We start from the raw sequence: 18,021 nt of genomic DNA on the forward strand, positions 1-18,021 counted from the left end.
CACCACTGCACTCCAGCCTGGGTGACAGAGTGAGACTCCATCTCAAAAAAAAAAAAAAAAAAATCCTCACTTTCTTTGTTAAAAATATAAAGCATGTAAAGATTAAAGTTAAATTGCACCAGGAAGTGGATCCCATGGAGTGAAGATCAGACCATGGTGGATTGACTTCTAAAGACTCCTGGCATGCGAGGAAGAAACCCGGAAGGGGAAGAGGAAAGCAAAGGGGTCAGGAATGGCTCTTCCTCAGGGTCTATTGACATTCAGGGATGTGGCCATAGAATTCTCTCAGGAGGAGTGGAAATGCCAGAACCCTGCTCAGAGGACTTTTTTTTTTTTTTTTTTTTTTTGAGACGGAGTCTCGCTCTGTCGCCCAGGCTGGAGTGCAGTGGCGCAATCTCGGCTCACTGCAAGCTCCGCCTCCCAGGTTCATGGCATTCTCCTGCCTCAGCCTCTCCGAGTAGCTGGGACTACAGGCGCCCACCACCACGCCCGGCTAATTTTTTTGTATTTTTAGTAGAGATGGGGTTTCACCATGGTCTCAATCTCCTGACCTCATGATCCGCCCACCTCGGCCTCCCAAAGTGCTGGGATTACAAGCGTGAGCCACCGCGCCCGGTGCTCAGAGGACTTTATACAGAGATGTGATGTTGGAGAATTATAGGAACCTGATCTCCCCGGATGTCTCTTCCAAATGCATGATGAAGAAGTTGTCACCAACAGGGTAAGGCAATACAGAAGTGTTCCACACAGGCGCATTGCAAAGACATGCAAGTCATCACACTGGAGATTTTTGCTTCCAGGAAATTGAGAAAGAAATTCATGACTTTGTGTTTCAGTGGCAAGCAGATGAAAGAAATGGCCATGAAACACCCATGACAGAAATCAAAAAGTTGACGGGTAGTACAGACTGATATGATCAAAGGCATGCTGGAAACAAGCCTATTGAAGATCAGCTTGGATCAAGCTTTCATTCCCATCTGACTGAACTGCACACATTTCAGCCTGAAAGGGAAATTGGTAATCAAGTTGGGAAGTCTGTCAATGATGCTTTCTCAGTTTCAGCATCCCAAATAATTTCTTGTAGGCCCCAAACCCGTATTTCTAATAAGTATGGGAATAATTCCCTCCATTCTTCATTACTCACACAAAAACGAGAAGTACACATGAGAGAAAAATCTTTCCAATATAATGAGAGTGGCAAAGCCTTTAATTGTAGCTCACTCTTTTTTTTTTTTTAGACAGAGTCTCACTCTGTCGCCCAGGCTGGAATGCAGTGGTGCAATCTTGGCTCACTGCAAGCTCTGCCTCCTGGGTTCATGCCATTCTCCTGCCTCAGCCTCCCAAGTAGCTGGGACTACAGGCACCCCACCACCATGCCCAGCTAATTTTTTGCATTTTTAGTAGAGACAGGGTTTCACCGTGTTAGCCAGGATGGTCTCGACCTCCTGACCTCGTGATCCGCCTGCCTTGGCCTCCCAAAGTGTTGGGATTACAGGTGTGAGCCACTGCGCTCAACCAATTGTAGCTCACTCTTAAAAAAACATCAGAAAATCCATTTAGGAGAGAAACGATATAAATATGATGTATGTGGCAAGGTCTTTAATCAGAAGCGATACCTTGCATGCCATAGATGTCACACTGGTGAGAAACCTTACAAGTGTAATGAGTGTGGCAAGACCTTCGGTCACAATTCAGCCCTCTTAGTTCACATGGCAATTCATACTGGAGAGAAAGCTTACAAGTGTTATGAATGTGGCAAGGTTTTTAATCAACAATCAAACCTTGCACATCATCATAGACTTCATACTGGAGAGAAACCTTACAAATGTGAAGAATGTGACAAAGTTTTCATTCGCAAGTCACATCTTGGAAGACATAGGAGAATTCATACTGGAGAGAAACCACACAAATGTAAGATTTGTGACAAGGCTTATTGGATGTGATTCACACCTGGCACAACATACTGTAATTCACACTGGAGAGGAACCTTACAAGTGTAATGAGTATGACAAGACCTTCGTTCAAAATTCATGTCTTGTAATGCATAAGGCCATTCATACTGGAGAGAAACGTTACAAGTGTAATGAATGTGGCAAGGTTTTTAATCACAAAATTAGCTGGGCATGGTGGCACATGCCTGCAGGGCCAGCCATTGTGGAGTCTGCAGTGGGAGGATGGCTTGAGCCTGGGAGGTCGAGGCTGCAGTGAGCTGCGATCATGCCACTGCACTCCAGTATGGGTGACGGAGCAAGATACTGTCTCAAAAAAGGAATACTTATGGTAAAGTTTGGATAGAGGAATAATGAAATCATTGATTAATCACAAATCAAACCTTGCATGTCATCGTAGACTTCATACTGGAGAGCTAGCTTACAAATGTAATGAATGTGGCAAGGTTTTTAATAGAAAATTAAACCTTGAATGTCATCATAGACTTCATACTGGAGATAAATCTTACAAATGTAATGAATGTGGCAAGATTTTTGGCAACAATCAAACCTTGCATGTCATCATAGACTTCATACTGGAGAGAAACCTTACAAATGTGAAGAATGTGACAAAGTTTTCAATTTCAAATCACCCCTCGAAATACACAGGAGAGTTCATACTGGAGAGAAACCATAGAAATGTAAGGTTTGTGACAAAAATTTTGGGTGTGATTCACACCTGGCACAACATACTGGAATTCACACTGGAGAGGAACTGTACAAGTGTAATAAGTGTGACAAAGCCTTTAGTGGGCAGTCAACACTTACTCACCATCAAGCAATCCATGGTACAGGGAAACTTTACTAATGATTGTCACAAACTCTTCAGTAATGCTACAACCATTGCAAAACACTGGAGAATCCATAATGAAGAGAGGTCTTACTAGTGTAATAAATGTGGCAAATTTTTCAGACATCGTTCATGCCTTGCAGTTCATTGATGATCTCATACAGGAGAGAAACCTTACAAATGTGATGATTGTGACAAAGCTTTTACTTCACGTTCACACCACATTAGATATCAGAGAATCCATAGCGGACAGAAATCTTACAAATGTCATATGCGTGGCACGGTCTTCAATCTGAGGTCACTCCTTGCAGAATATCAGAGAATTCATTTTTGAGATAATAGTTCCAAATGCAATGAGTATAGCAAACCATCAAGGATTAATAGACATTAGAGTCAATTCAGCATTGACTTGAGTTTAAGTTGACTTAAAACATTGAGTTCAAGCATTAATTGACATTAAAGTGTTTATGTTAAGAGAACTGGGCCAGGCGCAGTGGCTCATGCCTGTAATCCCAGCACTTTGGGAGGCCAAGGTGGGTAGATCACTTGAGGTGAGGACTTTGAGACCAGCCTGGCCAACAGACGTGAGCCACTTTTCCCAGCCTGTTTTTTGTTTCTTTAACAAAAGCTATAGGGATTTTTATGGGTATTGTGTTGAATCTAAATCACATTGGGCTATATAATCATTTAACAATATTAATTTTTCCAAACAATCAATATGGGTTGTATCTCCATATATGTTTTTAATCATTTTGATCAATGTTTGTAGATTTCAAGTTAGGAAATTCTCAGCTTTTTATGTTTATGCCTAAGTATTTCTTTAAGTTCTCTAGCAAATGGAAGTGTTTTAAAATTTTTGTTTAAAATTGTTTAATGTTAATGTATGGAAATTCAACTAATTTTTGGTGCTGATAATTTATTCTGCAAACACACTGAATGTGTTTATTAGTTCCAGCAGTATTTTGGCTGACTGTGATTTTCTATACAGAATATCATGTCATCTACAAACAAATATAATTTTACTTCTTTCTTTCTGATTTGGATGAGTTTTATTTCTTTTGCTATTTAATTACTCTCGCTAGGACAGCCAGTACTTATTGAATAGAAAGGGTGAGCATTGTTGCATCATGTGAGATCCTACAGGAAAAGCATTCCATTTCCCCTGTTTGGTTATTTCTATTGTTGAGGTAAATTTCCTTCTCTATCTATTTTGTTTAGGATTTCCATGATGACTGTAAGTTGAATTTTGTGAAATGCTTTTTCTCCATCTATTGAGATGATGTGTTTTCATCTTTCATTCTCTTCAAGTGGTATATCACATTGATTTGCTTGAATATGTTGAATCATCCTTGCATCCCAGAAGTAAATGGCACTTGCATATCTACAACCCTTTTATATATCCTTTTGAACACTGTTTTCTAGTACAAGGGGTCTTCAAGAAGCTCATGGAAAAATACATATTATGAGAAAACTGTGCATGAATTCCACCCTTTTTGCACCAAAATAAACTGGTACAAATCTGTTATAACATGTCTGAACAGGCTCTAGTTTGAGGCATTCAGAAGGATAAGATATGAGTTTGAAAAGAGACTCTATCAAAGCAATATAAATTCTGCTAAAATTGAAACAAGAGGAAACGTCAAATTTACAATGAGACCAGATGCAGTGGCTCAGGCCTGTAATCCCACCATTTTCTTTTCTTTTCTTTTCTTTTCTTTTCTTTTCTTTTCTTTTTTTTTGAGAAGGAGTCTGGCTCTGTTGCCCAGGCTGGAGTGCAGTGACGCAATCTCGGTTCACTGCAAGCTCCACCTCCCAGGTTTATGCCATTCTCCTGCCTCAGCCTTCTGAGTAGCTGGGACTATAGGCGCCCGCCACTACGCCTGGCTAATTTTTTGTATTTTTAGTACAGACGGGGTTTCACCGTGTTAGCCAGGATGGTCTTGATCTCCTGACCTCGTGATCTGCCCGCCTCGGCCTCCCAAAGTGCTGGGATTATAGGCGTGAGCCACCGTGCCTGGCATCCCAGCACTTTCAGAGGCCGAGGCAGGTGGGTCACGTGAGCCCAAGTATTCAAGACCAGCCTGGGCAACATGGTGAAACCCCTTTCTCTACAAAGAATACAAAAATTAGCTGGGCATGGTGGCACATGCCTGTAAGGCCAGCTATTATGGAGTCTGCAGTGGGAGGATGGCTTGAGCCTGGGAGGTCGAGGCTGCAGTGAGCTGTGATCATGCCACTGCACTCCAGTATGGGTGACGGAGCAAGATACTGTCTCAAAAAAATAATACTTATGGTAAAGTTTGGGTAGAGTAATAATGAAATCATTGATGTTTTGTGAAAAGGTTATGGAGACGATGCCCAAAAGAAATCAACAGTTTGTAAATGAAGAACTCATTTTGAGTTGGGACAAGACAGTGTTGAAAGTGATGCACGGAGCAGCAGGCAGACCATCCACATCAGTTTCACACACACAAAAAATAATCTTGTTCATACCACAGTGAAGAGGACTGACAGCTAATAGCAGAAACAATAGTCAGGAGTTTGAGAACAGGCTGGTTAACATGGTGAAATCTCGTCTTTACCAAAAATACAAAAATTAGCTGGGTTTGGTGGCGGGCACCTGTAATCCCAGCTCTTCGGAAGTCTGAGGCCGGAGAATTGCTTGAATCCAGGAGGCGCAGGTTGCAGTGAACCGAGATGGCACCATTGCACTCCAGCCTGGGCAACAAGAGCAAAACTTTGTCTCAAAAGAAAAAAAAAGGGTGTCAAGCCCCTTCTCTTTTTTTCTCCACCATCGTGGTGTGTACTTGACTGTGCTTCTCACCAGATCTCACAAGACTTTCAGGATTAAGTGATTCATGGCCAAGAGACAAAAGCAAAATTGTTCCATTCCCCAGTGGATTCGGATGAAAACTGGTAATAAAATCAGGTACAACTCCAAAAGGAGACATTGGAGAAGAACTAAGCTGGGTCTATTAGTAATTGCACATGAGATGGCACATATATTTATATTGTCTGAGCATCACAATCACATTACCATATCAAGCTGAAAATGTCACCATTATCTGGAGAGTTGGACATGTTTTATTGGGCATACATTTTTTCTCTCTGAATCTGTTATGAATGCATTGGTTGCCTGGGTTCAGTAATAAATATGTGAGACTTTTCATTAAAAAAATTAAAGTTAAATTGCCATGCCATTAATGGAGAAAAGGAGCATTTTAAGAAAAACAGTTTCCCCCCACCCCATTTCCATTTGATGCCAATCAAAACATTCCACTGGCCATTCAGTAAAAATAGTTTAATAAACCCGAGAACAAAAGCAGTGTACTTGTACACAGACGTATAAATTAAAGAAAATGAAAGAATAAAGAAAGCTAAACTCTACTTGTTAGGGTATCCTGGAATCAAATTGTAGTTTTCTAACTGAGAATGTGTCTTTGTCTGTAGAACACAGTTCTGGGTTCAAGTAGCAGGTACTTTTTTTTTTTTTGAGACGGAGTTTCGTTCTTGTTGCCCAGGCTGGAGTGCAATGGCACGATCTCAGCTCACTGCAATCTCTACCTCCTGGGTTCAAGTGATTCTCCTGCCTCAGCCTCCCGAGTAGGTGGGATTACAGGCATGTGCCACCATGCCTGGCTAGCAAGTACTCTTTTTTTAATAGATGCCTCCTTTTTTGCTCCCCAACACATCAATTATATCTTCTCCCTCCACTTTCAGCTGTGCAGGTATCTACTTCATTGATTTGCTGCTTGTCAAATGCAGATCTGATCTGCCTGACAAACCCCATCCCTCACAACAGACTCTGGCATTTGAAGGCTTGGCTGGGACTAGGATCTGTTTCCAAAGTGGCTCACACATATGACTGGCAAGCTAGTGCTGGTTGTTAGCAGGAGGCCGCAATTCCTTACTACAAGGACCTTTCCATAGGGTTTCTTGAGAGTCTCATGAATGGCAGCTGGCTTCCCCCATTGTGAGTGATCCTGGACTCAGATTTTGATAGAGAGAAAGGAATTCCTGCTACCATAACTTTCCTAGCCTATTCCATCACCTCCACACATTCTTGCCCTTGGGAGGAAGGGGAGTTTCTGGTTGGTAAAGTTCGTGGAAGGAATTAAGTATGGTCAGTTAGCTTCCGTGGGCTTATTTTGGAGCAGGTTAATCCTCAGGAGGCAGACATTCTACTCTAATCTATTTTTTTTTTTTGCCAGACGAAAGGGCCCACTCTTTAGGGGAGTCTTTGACTTGTCCAGCTATGCCAGGAACTGAGTGGGCTGGGTTGAAGGTAAGCCCGTGTGGCTGTAGATCTAAAGTCATGACCTCCCATCGGCATTGCCAGTGACATTTTGAGCTCCACCAATATGATTCTATATCAGTTAGTTCTCAACAGTGGAAGAGCAGATGGGACCTCTTCCAACCTGAAAATTTGATGGAAGGGAATAAAATTAGATTAATTCAGCAAATAATTTGAAGAATGAAATAGGTTCCCACTGGGTAAATCTGAACATCTTCAAGGCTGAGGATATTACTGTGTTCAATTCTTTTCCTCACAGCCTAAGAAGGTACTATCAAGACTTCTTCCAGAGGAGTGTTTGGATAGGGACAGCACAGGAAATCGGGGGTGGAAGCGTAGAGAGAGGGAGTCATTTTTGTTTATCATCTTTGCCCTCAAGTTTTCTCACCTGCTTTGGTCAAATGTCTAGTGGCCGTACTAACGTGAGAAATATCAACCAGTTAAAATTTTCCTGGCAGACTTTTGACTCCAATCTCTACTTCCTGTTGTAACAACAGATCCTCAACAGTGACGACGACTACTACTGTGATAATAGTACTTACTATTTTTGAGCACCTACCATAAGCCCAACAGCATCCTTTGAACTTTACATACATTGTTTCTGATATAAATATCAGATACCTAAGAGGTAGATATTATTTTCATTTTACAGGTGAGGACAATAAGGCCCAGAGAGATTAAGAAACATGCTGCAGGTCACACAGAGATTGGAACACCTTTCTGTCTGACTCCAAAGCTGGTGCTCTTTTCATTCTGTCACATCTCAACTTTTCAGGGTGGAGAGGGCAGTTAAAGAAGAGGGTGTTCTTGCTTTTTGAGGCTCCTTGACTTCTCCTAGGAAGGTTTTCCAGACAACCCAGAAACTCAGGGGACATTAAGGCAGAGGATTCAATTCAGAGACCATCTTACCCTTCCAACAGCCCCATCTCTTGCCCCACTTGCTTCCCAGCCATGAAACTGTTATCACATCTAACTCGGAACTGTGCTAAGTGGCCATCTGTTCAGCCAGGAGGTGCCATTATCTTTTATGGTCCTTTAAAATGGCCGTTGCCTGAGTAATTGAAACTGCATTTGACAATGGAAAATGAGATTCTGTGTCTCTGAGGGACCATATCTACATTGCTATTTTGTCTTCCCATGGCAAAAGGAACTTGAAAGAACTCGAACGTTGAGAGGGACGAACAGCAATTACCTTAATAGGTGTGGTAGGCAGAATGATGGCTTTCCACAGCTGTCCATGTCTTTTTCCTTGGGACCTGGGAATATGGTTCCTTACATGGCAAAAGGGACTTTGCAGATGTGATTAAATTAAGAGATTTGCATTGGAGGAGATTATTTTGGATTATCTGGTGGGCCCAATATTATCACAAGGGTCCTTAGGAGGGAAGGAAGGAGGCAGGAGAGTCAGAGAAGATGTGACTACAGCAGCAGAGGATTGCTGACTGGGGGTCATAAACCAAGGAATGCAGGAAGCCTCTAGAAGCTGGAAAAAGCAAGGAAACAGATGCCCCCTAGACCCCCAGAAGCAACACAGCCGTGCTGACACCTTTTAGTCCGGTGAGACCCAGTCAGATTTCTGACTTCTAGAACTGTGTGTTAATCTGTATTGCTTTAAGGCACTAAATTTGTGGTAATTTGTTACAATGGCAGCAGGAAATGAATACACTAAGATACTCTCTACTCTTCCTCACTTAATTATTTATACAATTGGCCATTAAAAATCCTGGCCAGAACCTCTGCGTCTGCTAGGGACCTCGCCATCTAGTCTTTTCTCGCAAAGCAAGAGGCATCGGCGTATCACATCTGGCATACCGTGTTGTTATTGCCTCTTTTCATAATGGCCTTTTGGAGCAAACAGCTTACACAATACTGTTTCATACTGATAAGTAAAGATACTTTGACAGATCAACACCATTTCTGTGGAGTCAAACACTAGAGGGCTCTGCATAGCCTGTTACTTACTCTGAGACGTAATAAATACAAATCAGCAATAGTACAACCAGGAGACAGCATATGTCCATTTGCGGCTTGTGCTTCTGGAAAACAAGGCATGGCTATCACCACTAGGCAGCTCCCCGGGTTTCCTGAGTCAGCTGTTACCAACGGAACTGCTTCAATGCTATGGGAAATGAGGTGAAAAAAGTCAATGACTCCCAGTCAAGCTCCAAAGGAAATGGCACAGCTAATGCAAGTTCCTCTAAAGCTGACCCGGTATCTGTCAGTGTTGACGGTTAATGACCCTGGTTGGGGCCCCACTGGAGAGTGGGGTAAAGAGCATCTTTGTTTTCAGCTGAACACTTTAGAAACTGCCTTGTGGATTAAAGGCGTCCACTGACTAAATGCCAGCCAGCAGGATAATGATTTAATTAACCCTCCTACTGAAGCTGGTGGAAACCCAGAGCAGTCATTTCCTGGTAGAAACTCTTACCACAAAACAAATTCAATTGATTTCTGCCCACTCCTCTCATCCTCTGTGGAAATCAGAAAGAGCAAATCAGTTCGAGCTGGTTAAACCAAAGATGCCTTCCGGAGGGCTTCAATTTGCCAACACTGCAGGGAGCCGGGATGAGCTGGGGTCCAATAAACCCCATGCAGCTTTGGTGCACAGTGTCAGGTCACTTCTAGATTCTTACACTCCTCTGTGCTCTGGGCTATCTCCTCTATGCACACTCAGGGGAAAGTTCCCCTCACTGATTAAATGCTGCACTACCCCTTAATGAGTGTTTATGCACTGGTCACATTACTGCTAAATCAGAAATAAGGCATTCCTGCCTTAAGCATTGGAAATCATCCCAGTAACTGGCTAACACTAATCTTGTCAAGATACCAGAATTTAACATCGAATTAGTCAATCAAATTACCAGAAGGAGATAAAGTGACATTTTGGCATTTCCATTTTACTGACAGGGTTAGAAATCTATGTCCCTTACAACGTATCCCCTGAGCACCTCTGATGTGCTGGCACACTTAGAAAAAGCTAACTAATCCTGTGTTAATGTGTACAATCAGGACCCGAGACCTAAATCTAGGTAGTGTCTCAGATCATTCACCGTTTGGGATTATTTGCGTTACTATGATTTTGTCGCTAGGAAGATGGCAAGATGAACTTATACAAAATTTAATTCTTGGGTAGGCACTCTGCCAGATGTATCATTTAATCTACAGACTAACTTGGTGTCAGTTTGGGTCTTCCAATAAGCAAATGCTGAGATAGAGTCAGGGTTATCGGGGAATAACACTAGTGTCTCTGTTTCATTTACTTCGGCTCTAATCTTTGTGATTTATTTTCTACTGGCAAATTTGGGTTTGGTTTGTTCTTGTTTTTCTGGTTCCTTGAGATGCAACATGAAGTTGTTTATTTTTGATCTTTCTATTTTTTTGATGTAGGCATTTAATGCTATAAAATTCCCTCTTAGCATTGTTTTTGCTGTACCCCAGAGGTTTTGGTATGTTGTGTTTCTGTTTTAATTCATTTCAAAAAAGTTACAAATTTACATGTTAATTTATTCATTGACCCAGTGATCATTCAGGAACATGTTGTTTAATTTCCATGTATTTGTATAGTTTCAAAAATTCCTCTTGTTATCGATTTCTAGTTTTATTCTGCTGCAGTTTGAGAAGGTACTTGATATGATTTTGATTTTTAAAAATTTGTTGAGACTTGTTTTGTGGTCTAAAATATGGTCTGTCTTGGAGAATGTTCCACGTGCTGATAAGAACTTATATTCTACAGTTGGTGTGCAGATTAGTCTATAACATTCTAAGTCCATTTGGTCAAAAGAACAATTAAGTCCTTTTTTTTGGTTATTTTTCAGTCTCGATGACCTGTCTAGTGCTATGACTGTGGTATTGAAGTCCTCCACTACTGTATTGCTGTCTATCTCTTTCTGTGGGTCTGCTAATATTTGTTTTATGACCCTGGGTGCTTTGGTGTTGGGCACATATATATTTAGGATTGTTATATCCTCTTGCTGAATTCATTCATCGTTGTATAATGACCTTCTTTGTGTGTTTTTATTAAATTGTTTTTGATTTAAAATGTGTGTGTGTGTGTGTGTATGTGTGTTGGGGTTTTGTTTTGTTTTGAGATAGAGTCTTGCTCCGTCACCCAGGCTGGAGTGCAGTGTTGCAATCTTGGCTCACTGCGACCTCCGCCGTCTAGGTTTAAGTGATTCTCCTGCCTCAGCTTCCCGAGGAGCTGGGATTACAGGTGCCTGCCACCATGCCCAGCTAATTTTTATATGTTTAATAGAGACAGGGTTTCACCAAGTTGGCCAGGCTGGTCTTGAACTCCTGACCTCAAGTGATCCACCTGCCTCGGCCTCCCAAAGTGCTGGGATTACAAGTGTGAGCCACCACGCCTGGCCCTAAAGTCTGTCTTTTTTTTTTTTTTTTTTTTTAGATGGAGTCTTGCTTGTCACCCAGGCTAGAGTGCAGTGGCACGATCTCAGCTCACTGCAAGCTCCACCTCCCAGGTTCACGCCATTCTTCTGCCTCAGCCTCCCGAGTAGCTGGGACTACAGGTGCCCACCACCACGCCTGGCTAATTTTTTTTGTACTTTTAGTAGAGACGGGGTTTTACTGTGTTAGCCAGCATGGTCTCGATCTCCTGACCTTGTGATCCACCTGCCTCAGCCTCCCAAAGTGCTGGGATTACAGGCGTGAGCCACCACGCCCAGCTAAAGTCTGTTTTATGTGATGTAAGTATAGCTATTCCTGCTTGCTTTTGGTGTTTTCTTTTTTTTTTTGACTGAGTCTCACTCTGTCACCCAGGCTGGAGTGCTCACTGCAACCTCTGTCTCCCAGGTTCAAGCAATTCTCCTGCCTAAGCCTCCTGAGTAGCAGCGATTACAGGCGCATGCCACCACTCCCAGCTAATTTTTGTAATTTAGTAGAGACAGAATTTCACCATGTTGGTCAGGCTGGTCTCGAATTTCTGACCTCGTGATCTGCCTGCCTCAGCCTTCCAAAGTGCTGGGATTACAGGCATCAGCCACTGTGCCCAGTCTCTGCTTGCTTTTGGTTTTAAAAAAATCTAAGAGGAAATTTTTCCTAACTCATTCTATGAGGCCAGTACCACTCAAATACCAGAACTAGACAAGGTCACAAGAAAAAAAAAAAAAACAAAAAAACTAAAGACCAATATCTCTGGTAAATATAGATGCAAAAATCCCCAACAAAATACTAGCAAACCAAATCCAACAGCACATCAAAAAGATAATATACCATGATCAAGTGGTTTTATACTAGTGAGGCAAGGTTGTTTCAACATATGCACATCAATAAATGTGACTCATCACATAAAGAGAAGGACAAAAACCACACATGATCATCTCAATAGATGCAGAAAAAGCATTGGCTGAAATTCCTTCATGATAAAAGCCTTCAAACTAAGCATAGAAGGAACATATCTCAAAACAAGGCTGTATATGACAAACCCAGAGCCAACATCATACTGAATGGGAAAAAGTTGAATGCATTCCCTCTAAGAGCTGCAACAAGAAAATAACGCCCACTTTCACCATTCCCATTCAACATATTACTCAAAGCCAGAGAAATCAGGCAAGAGAAAAAAATAAAAGTCATACAAGTTAGAAAAGAGGAAGTCAAATTATTCCTGTTCATTGATGATATGATCTTATTTCTAGAAAACCCCAAAGACGCCGGGCACTGTGGCCCACGCCTGTAATCCCAGCACTTTGGGAGGCCGAGGCGGGTGAATCACAAGGTCAGCAGATCGAGACCATCCTGGCTAACACAGTGAAACCCCATCTCTACTAAAAATACAAAAATTAGCTGGGCGTGGCGGCGTGTGCCTGTAGTCCCAGCTGCTGGGGAGGCTGAGGCAGGAGAATGGTGTGAACCCAGGAGGCGGAGCTTGCAGTGAGCCAAGATTGCACCACTGCACTCCAGCCTGGGCAAAAGAGCAAGACTCCATCTCAAAAAAAAAAAAAAAAGAAAACCCCAAAGACTCCACCAAAAAACTCTTAGATTTTATAAATAAATTCAGTAAAGTTTTATGATACAAAATCAACCTGCAAAAATCAGTAGCATTTCTATATACCAGTAATGATCAAGCTGATAACCAAATCAAGAAGGAAATGTCTTTTACAATAGCTAAAACAAAACAAAACAAAACAAACAAAACAACAACAGCAAAAAAACCACCCTAGGAATGTATTTAACCAAGGAAGTGAAATACCTCTACAAAAATACCCACAAAACACTGAGGAAAGAAATTTTAGATGACACAAACAAATGGAGAAACCTTCCATGGAAATTCTTCCATGGATTGGAAGAATTAATATCGTTAAAATGAGTATACTGCCCAAAGCAATCTATAGATTCAATGTAATTCCAATCAAAATACTGTCATTTTTCATAAAATTAAAAAAATCCTAAGATTCATAATGAATAATTTAAAAAAAGAGCCCAAATAGCCAGAGCAATCCTAAATAAAAAGAACAAAGCTGGAGGCTCACATTACCTGACCTCAAGTTATATTGCAAGGCTGCAGTAACCAAACCAGCATGGTACTGGTATAAAAATAGACACATAGATCAATGGAACAAAATAGGACTAAGAAATAAAGCCATATATCTAAAGCCAAGTGATCTTTGACAAATTTTGATGAAAGAATACACTTGGGAAAGGCAACCTTTTCATAAAATGGTGTTGGGAAAATTGGATAGCCATATACAGAAGAATGAAACGGGATCCCTATCTCTCACTATATAAAAAAGTCAATTCCAGATGGCTCAAAGGCTCATGTAAGACCTAAAACTATAAAAATACTAGAAGAAAACCTAGGGAAAATTCTTCTGGGCATTGATCTAGGCAAATAATTCATGACTAAGATTTCAAAAGCACAAGCAACAAAACCAAAAATAGACAAATGGGACTTAAACAAAAAACTTGTGCACAGCAAAAGAAATAATCAACAGAATGAACATACAACCTGCAGAATGAGAGAAAATATTTTCAAACTATGCATCCAACAAAGGAGAAATGTCCAGAATTTACATTTATGAGATACTCAACTCAACAACAATGACAACAAAACAAATAGGCTTATTAAAAAATGGACAAAGGACATGAAAAGACATTTTTCAAAAGAAGATATACAAATGGCTAATAACATAGGAAAAAATGCTCAATATCACTCATATAATTAGAGACATGCAAATTAAAACCACAATGAGATACTATGTTGAACCAGTCAGAATGTCTATTAATAAAGACAAAAACAGCATATGTTGGTGAGGATGGGGAGAAAGGGGAACACTTATACACTGTTGGTAGAAATGCAAATTATTACAACCTCTATGGAAAACAATATGGAAATTTCTCAAAGAACTAAAAATTGAACTATTCAATCCAGCAATCCCACTACTGGGTATCTACACAAAAGAAAAGAAATCATTCTATCAAAAAGATACCTGAACTCATATGTTTATTGCAGCACTATTCACAATACCAAAGACATAGAAGCAACCTAAGTGTCCATCGACAGATGATTGGATAAAGAAAATGTGGTATCTATACCCAGTGGAATACTATTCAGCTAGTTAAAAAGAATGAAATAATATATTTTATTGTAATGTGGATGGAACTGAAGACCATTTTCTTAAGTGAAACAAGTCAGACAAAGACAAATGTTGCATGTTCTCACAAGTGGGAGCTAAATAATGTGTACACATGGACATAAAGTATAAAATGATAGACATTGGAGACTTGGAAGAGTGGAGGGCTGGGAGGGGGGTGGATGATGAGGAATTAGTTAATGGGTATGATGTACATTAATAGGTATGATGTACACTAAAAGCCCAGACTTCAACACTATGCAATATATTCATGTAGCAAAATTACACTTATACCCCTTAAATTTATACAAATAAAAAAATTAAATTAAAAATGATGCAGTAATCCAGGCAAGAAATGATGAAGACTTGGATTAGGGAGGGCATGGCGGTGGGGATAATCATATTTAGAACGTATATTTTGAAGGTAGAATTGATGGTATTTGCTGGTAGACCCAATCCAAGGTGTGAGAGGCGAAAAATATCAGAATGACACCAAGGTGGTTGGCCTATGCAGTGAGAGGTATGGTGTTGCCACTAGCTAAGAAAGAGAAGACTGCAGGAGCAGCTGGTTCAGAGGGCTATTAGAAGCTCATGCAGTGGTGGTAAATTTGAGATATGTAGGCAATAGACACAAAGGTCTGGAGTTCAAAGTAGAGTTCTGGGCTGGAAATATAAATGTTAAGAACCATTCACTTATAGCCGAAAAATTAAATTTACAGCAGTGAGTGCAGCTGATATTACCAAGGGAGGGAGTGGACATAGATAAGAGAGGACCAAGGTCTGAACCCTGGGCTCTCCAACCTTTAGACACCAAGAGAGATAAGAAGAAATTAGCAAAAGAGATTGAGAAGAATAGGGAGAAAAACAGCTAAAAGAAGCAATTATTTCAAGTGACCAACTGTGTTAAATGCTGGTGATGGGGCATGTAAAGTGAAAACTGTGAAATAACCATTGGATTAACAATGTAGAGACAGCGTTGGAGACCTTGAAAAAAGTAGCTTCAGTGAGATAGTGGGGGAGAAACCTGATTGAAGTGGGTTCTAAAGAATTTGGAAACAGTGTATGTATTCTTCTTCTTCTTTTTTTTTTTATCACTCTTAGAATTTAAATATATATATATATATATCCATTCTAAGGAACTCACTTGTAAGGAGGAGAAAATTAGGGCAATGTTTGGAGGGAGAAGTGAGATCAACAGAGGGTTTTAGAATATGGGAAATATGACAGCCTGTTTGTATATTGGTGAAAATTGTTCAGTCAAGAGGAAAAAATTGATAGTATAGGAGAGAGAAGGGAGAATTTCTAGTGTGAGGTCTTCAGTAAGAGGGGTGAGAAGGGATCTAGTGCGTGTGTGGAAAGGCTGAAAAGGTGTGAAGATTCAAGATGTGGAATGATTTGGAGGAATTAGGAAATGAACAGAAAAGAACCCTTCAGAATTTGCCAGTCACTATAACCCTTTTCTTGATTATTTTGGGCACATGTACTTGCCTCATACAAGCCAATTTTGATTGTCAGGCCTCCTCCAAAGTCATAATTTAGTTGGGAGGTGGGCCATGTAGCATTAGTAATTTGTGCACAGCGAGGGCAGCCATGTGACCCAAGCATGGTATTCTTTTTTTTTTTTTTTGGACATGGAGTTTCACTCTTGTTGCCCAGGCTGGAGTGCAATGGCACCATGTCAGCTCACTGCAACCTCCACCTCCTGGGTTCAAGTGATTCTCCTGCCTCAGCCTCCTGAGTAGCTGGGATTACAGGTATGTGCCACCACGCTGGGCTAATTTTTGTATTTTTAATAGAGACAGGGTTTCTCCATGTTGATCAGGCTGGTCTTGAACTCTCGACCTAAGGTGATCCGCCCGCCTTGGCCTCCCAAAGTGCTGGGATTACAGGCGTGATCCACCGTGCCCAGCCAAGCATGGTATACTTCTTCAGAACTTCTATAGCTGCCATATCACACTCTTGGCTCCTAAGTGTGTGGTCAACTCAGATCTCAAGATCACCTTCACATACGTTTAACTCTGAGAGAATAGAAATGGAACAGTTAAACATCCAGGAAAAGGGAGACAGCCCTGAAAGCTCAGAATTAGACAAGAATACAGAGGTGAGGCACAGGAAACAGCACGATGGTGCTGAGCGCCCAGCCACAGAAAGGAGTCGCACTGGAGGGAGCTCTGGGGTAGGGATTCTAATAAGTGGAGAGATCTGCTTATTAAAAAAATTCTGTTGGGGGAGATATTCATTCACATTCTGCTTCTATTACTAAATTTCATTCAACATTTCAACCAATAAATTCAGCAGTTGGCAAAGGTGGAGCATAAGATAATTTTCACTGACTGGCTCTCTGCAGGCTCAATTAACTGCCTTCTACACCAGGACGTGAGTATGGAGAGCTTCAAATGCTTACAAGGTAACAATAGAGTGCTCAGCATTACAAGGGGGTGAGTGAAGGAAGACTTGGCACACAGTGAAAGGTACCACTCTGTGCCTTTACCTATTCCTTTCTTAGGTCCACATACTTCCTCCCTTAGGAAATCTTCAAGGCAGGGTCACAAATTATATAAAGAGGATATTCTTGAAGGTTGAAAAATTAACTTGATCTAGTAATAATCCACAGGTTGTAGTCCATGCCTTTATTTATTTATGTAGAGACAGAGTCTCACTCTGTCACACAGGCTAGAGGGCAGTGGCACAATCTTGGCTCACTGCAAACTCCACCTCCCAGGTTCAAGCAGTTCTCATGCCTCAGCCTCCTGGGCAGCTGGGATTACAGGCATGTGCCAACTTGTCCGGCTAATTTTTTTATTTTTTAAGAGAGATGGGGTTTCAACATTTTGGCCAGGCTGGTCTCGAACTCCTGGCCTCAAGGGATCCGCCTGCCTCGGCCTCCCAGAGTGCTGGGATTATAGGCGTGAGCCACTGCACCTGGCTGATGCCTTTATTTTGACAGAATAAAAAAGAAATATACATACAATAACCAATTGCTATCTAAAAATTGAAATGAATAACAGTAAGTGGAACACAAAGTCCATATAGATTATACTTAATAAAAAATTTTACTGCCAATATACAACTAAAAATCAGCCAATTAGTCTAGATATGATAAAGAATAAAAACAAACTCAATGTATGCCTTTGAGGCTTGACAACTTTGCTGAATTATGAATCCCCCAGGGAAGACAGACATAATTTGTTACCTAAATATAAGAACTACGAGCAACAGTTTCCTATCACTTGTTGGCCAGTTGATGAATTGATTCTTGATGATTGAGACTAAAAAACTGATTACATATGTGTGTATACACACCTTAAGGGAATAGAAAGATAGCTGTGAGAGGAGAAGGATGGTAAAAGAAAAAAAAAAAAACGC

The 18,021-nt window shown here is 40.9% G+C and overlaps 2 pseudogenes; both read left to right on the forward strand.

Annotated features, from left to right (window-relative positions):
- Positions 1-212: 212 nt before the first annotated feature.
- LOC115831224 lies at positions 213-808 on the forward strand (annotated as a pseudogene).
- A 302-nt stretch (positions 809-1,110) lies between these two features.
- Positions 1,111-2,875, forward strand: LOC100588166 (annotated as a pseudogene).
- Positions 2,876-18,021: the final 15,146 nt, after the last annotated feature.

The sequence above is a fragment of the Nomascus leucogenys genome, chromosome 18 (genome assembly GCF_006542625.1).
Source record: "Nomascus leucogenys isolate Asia chromosome 18, Asia_NLE_v1, whole genome shotgun sequence".
NCBI lineage: Eukaryota > Metazoa > Chordata > Mammalia > Primates > Hylobatidae > Nomascus > Nomascus leucogenys.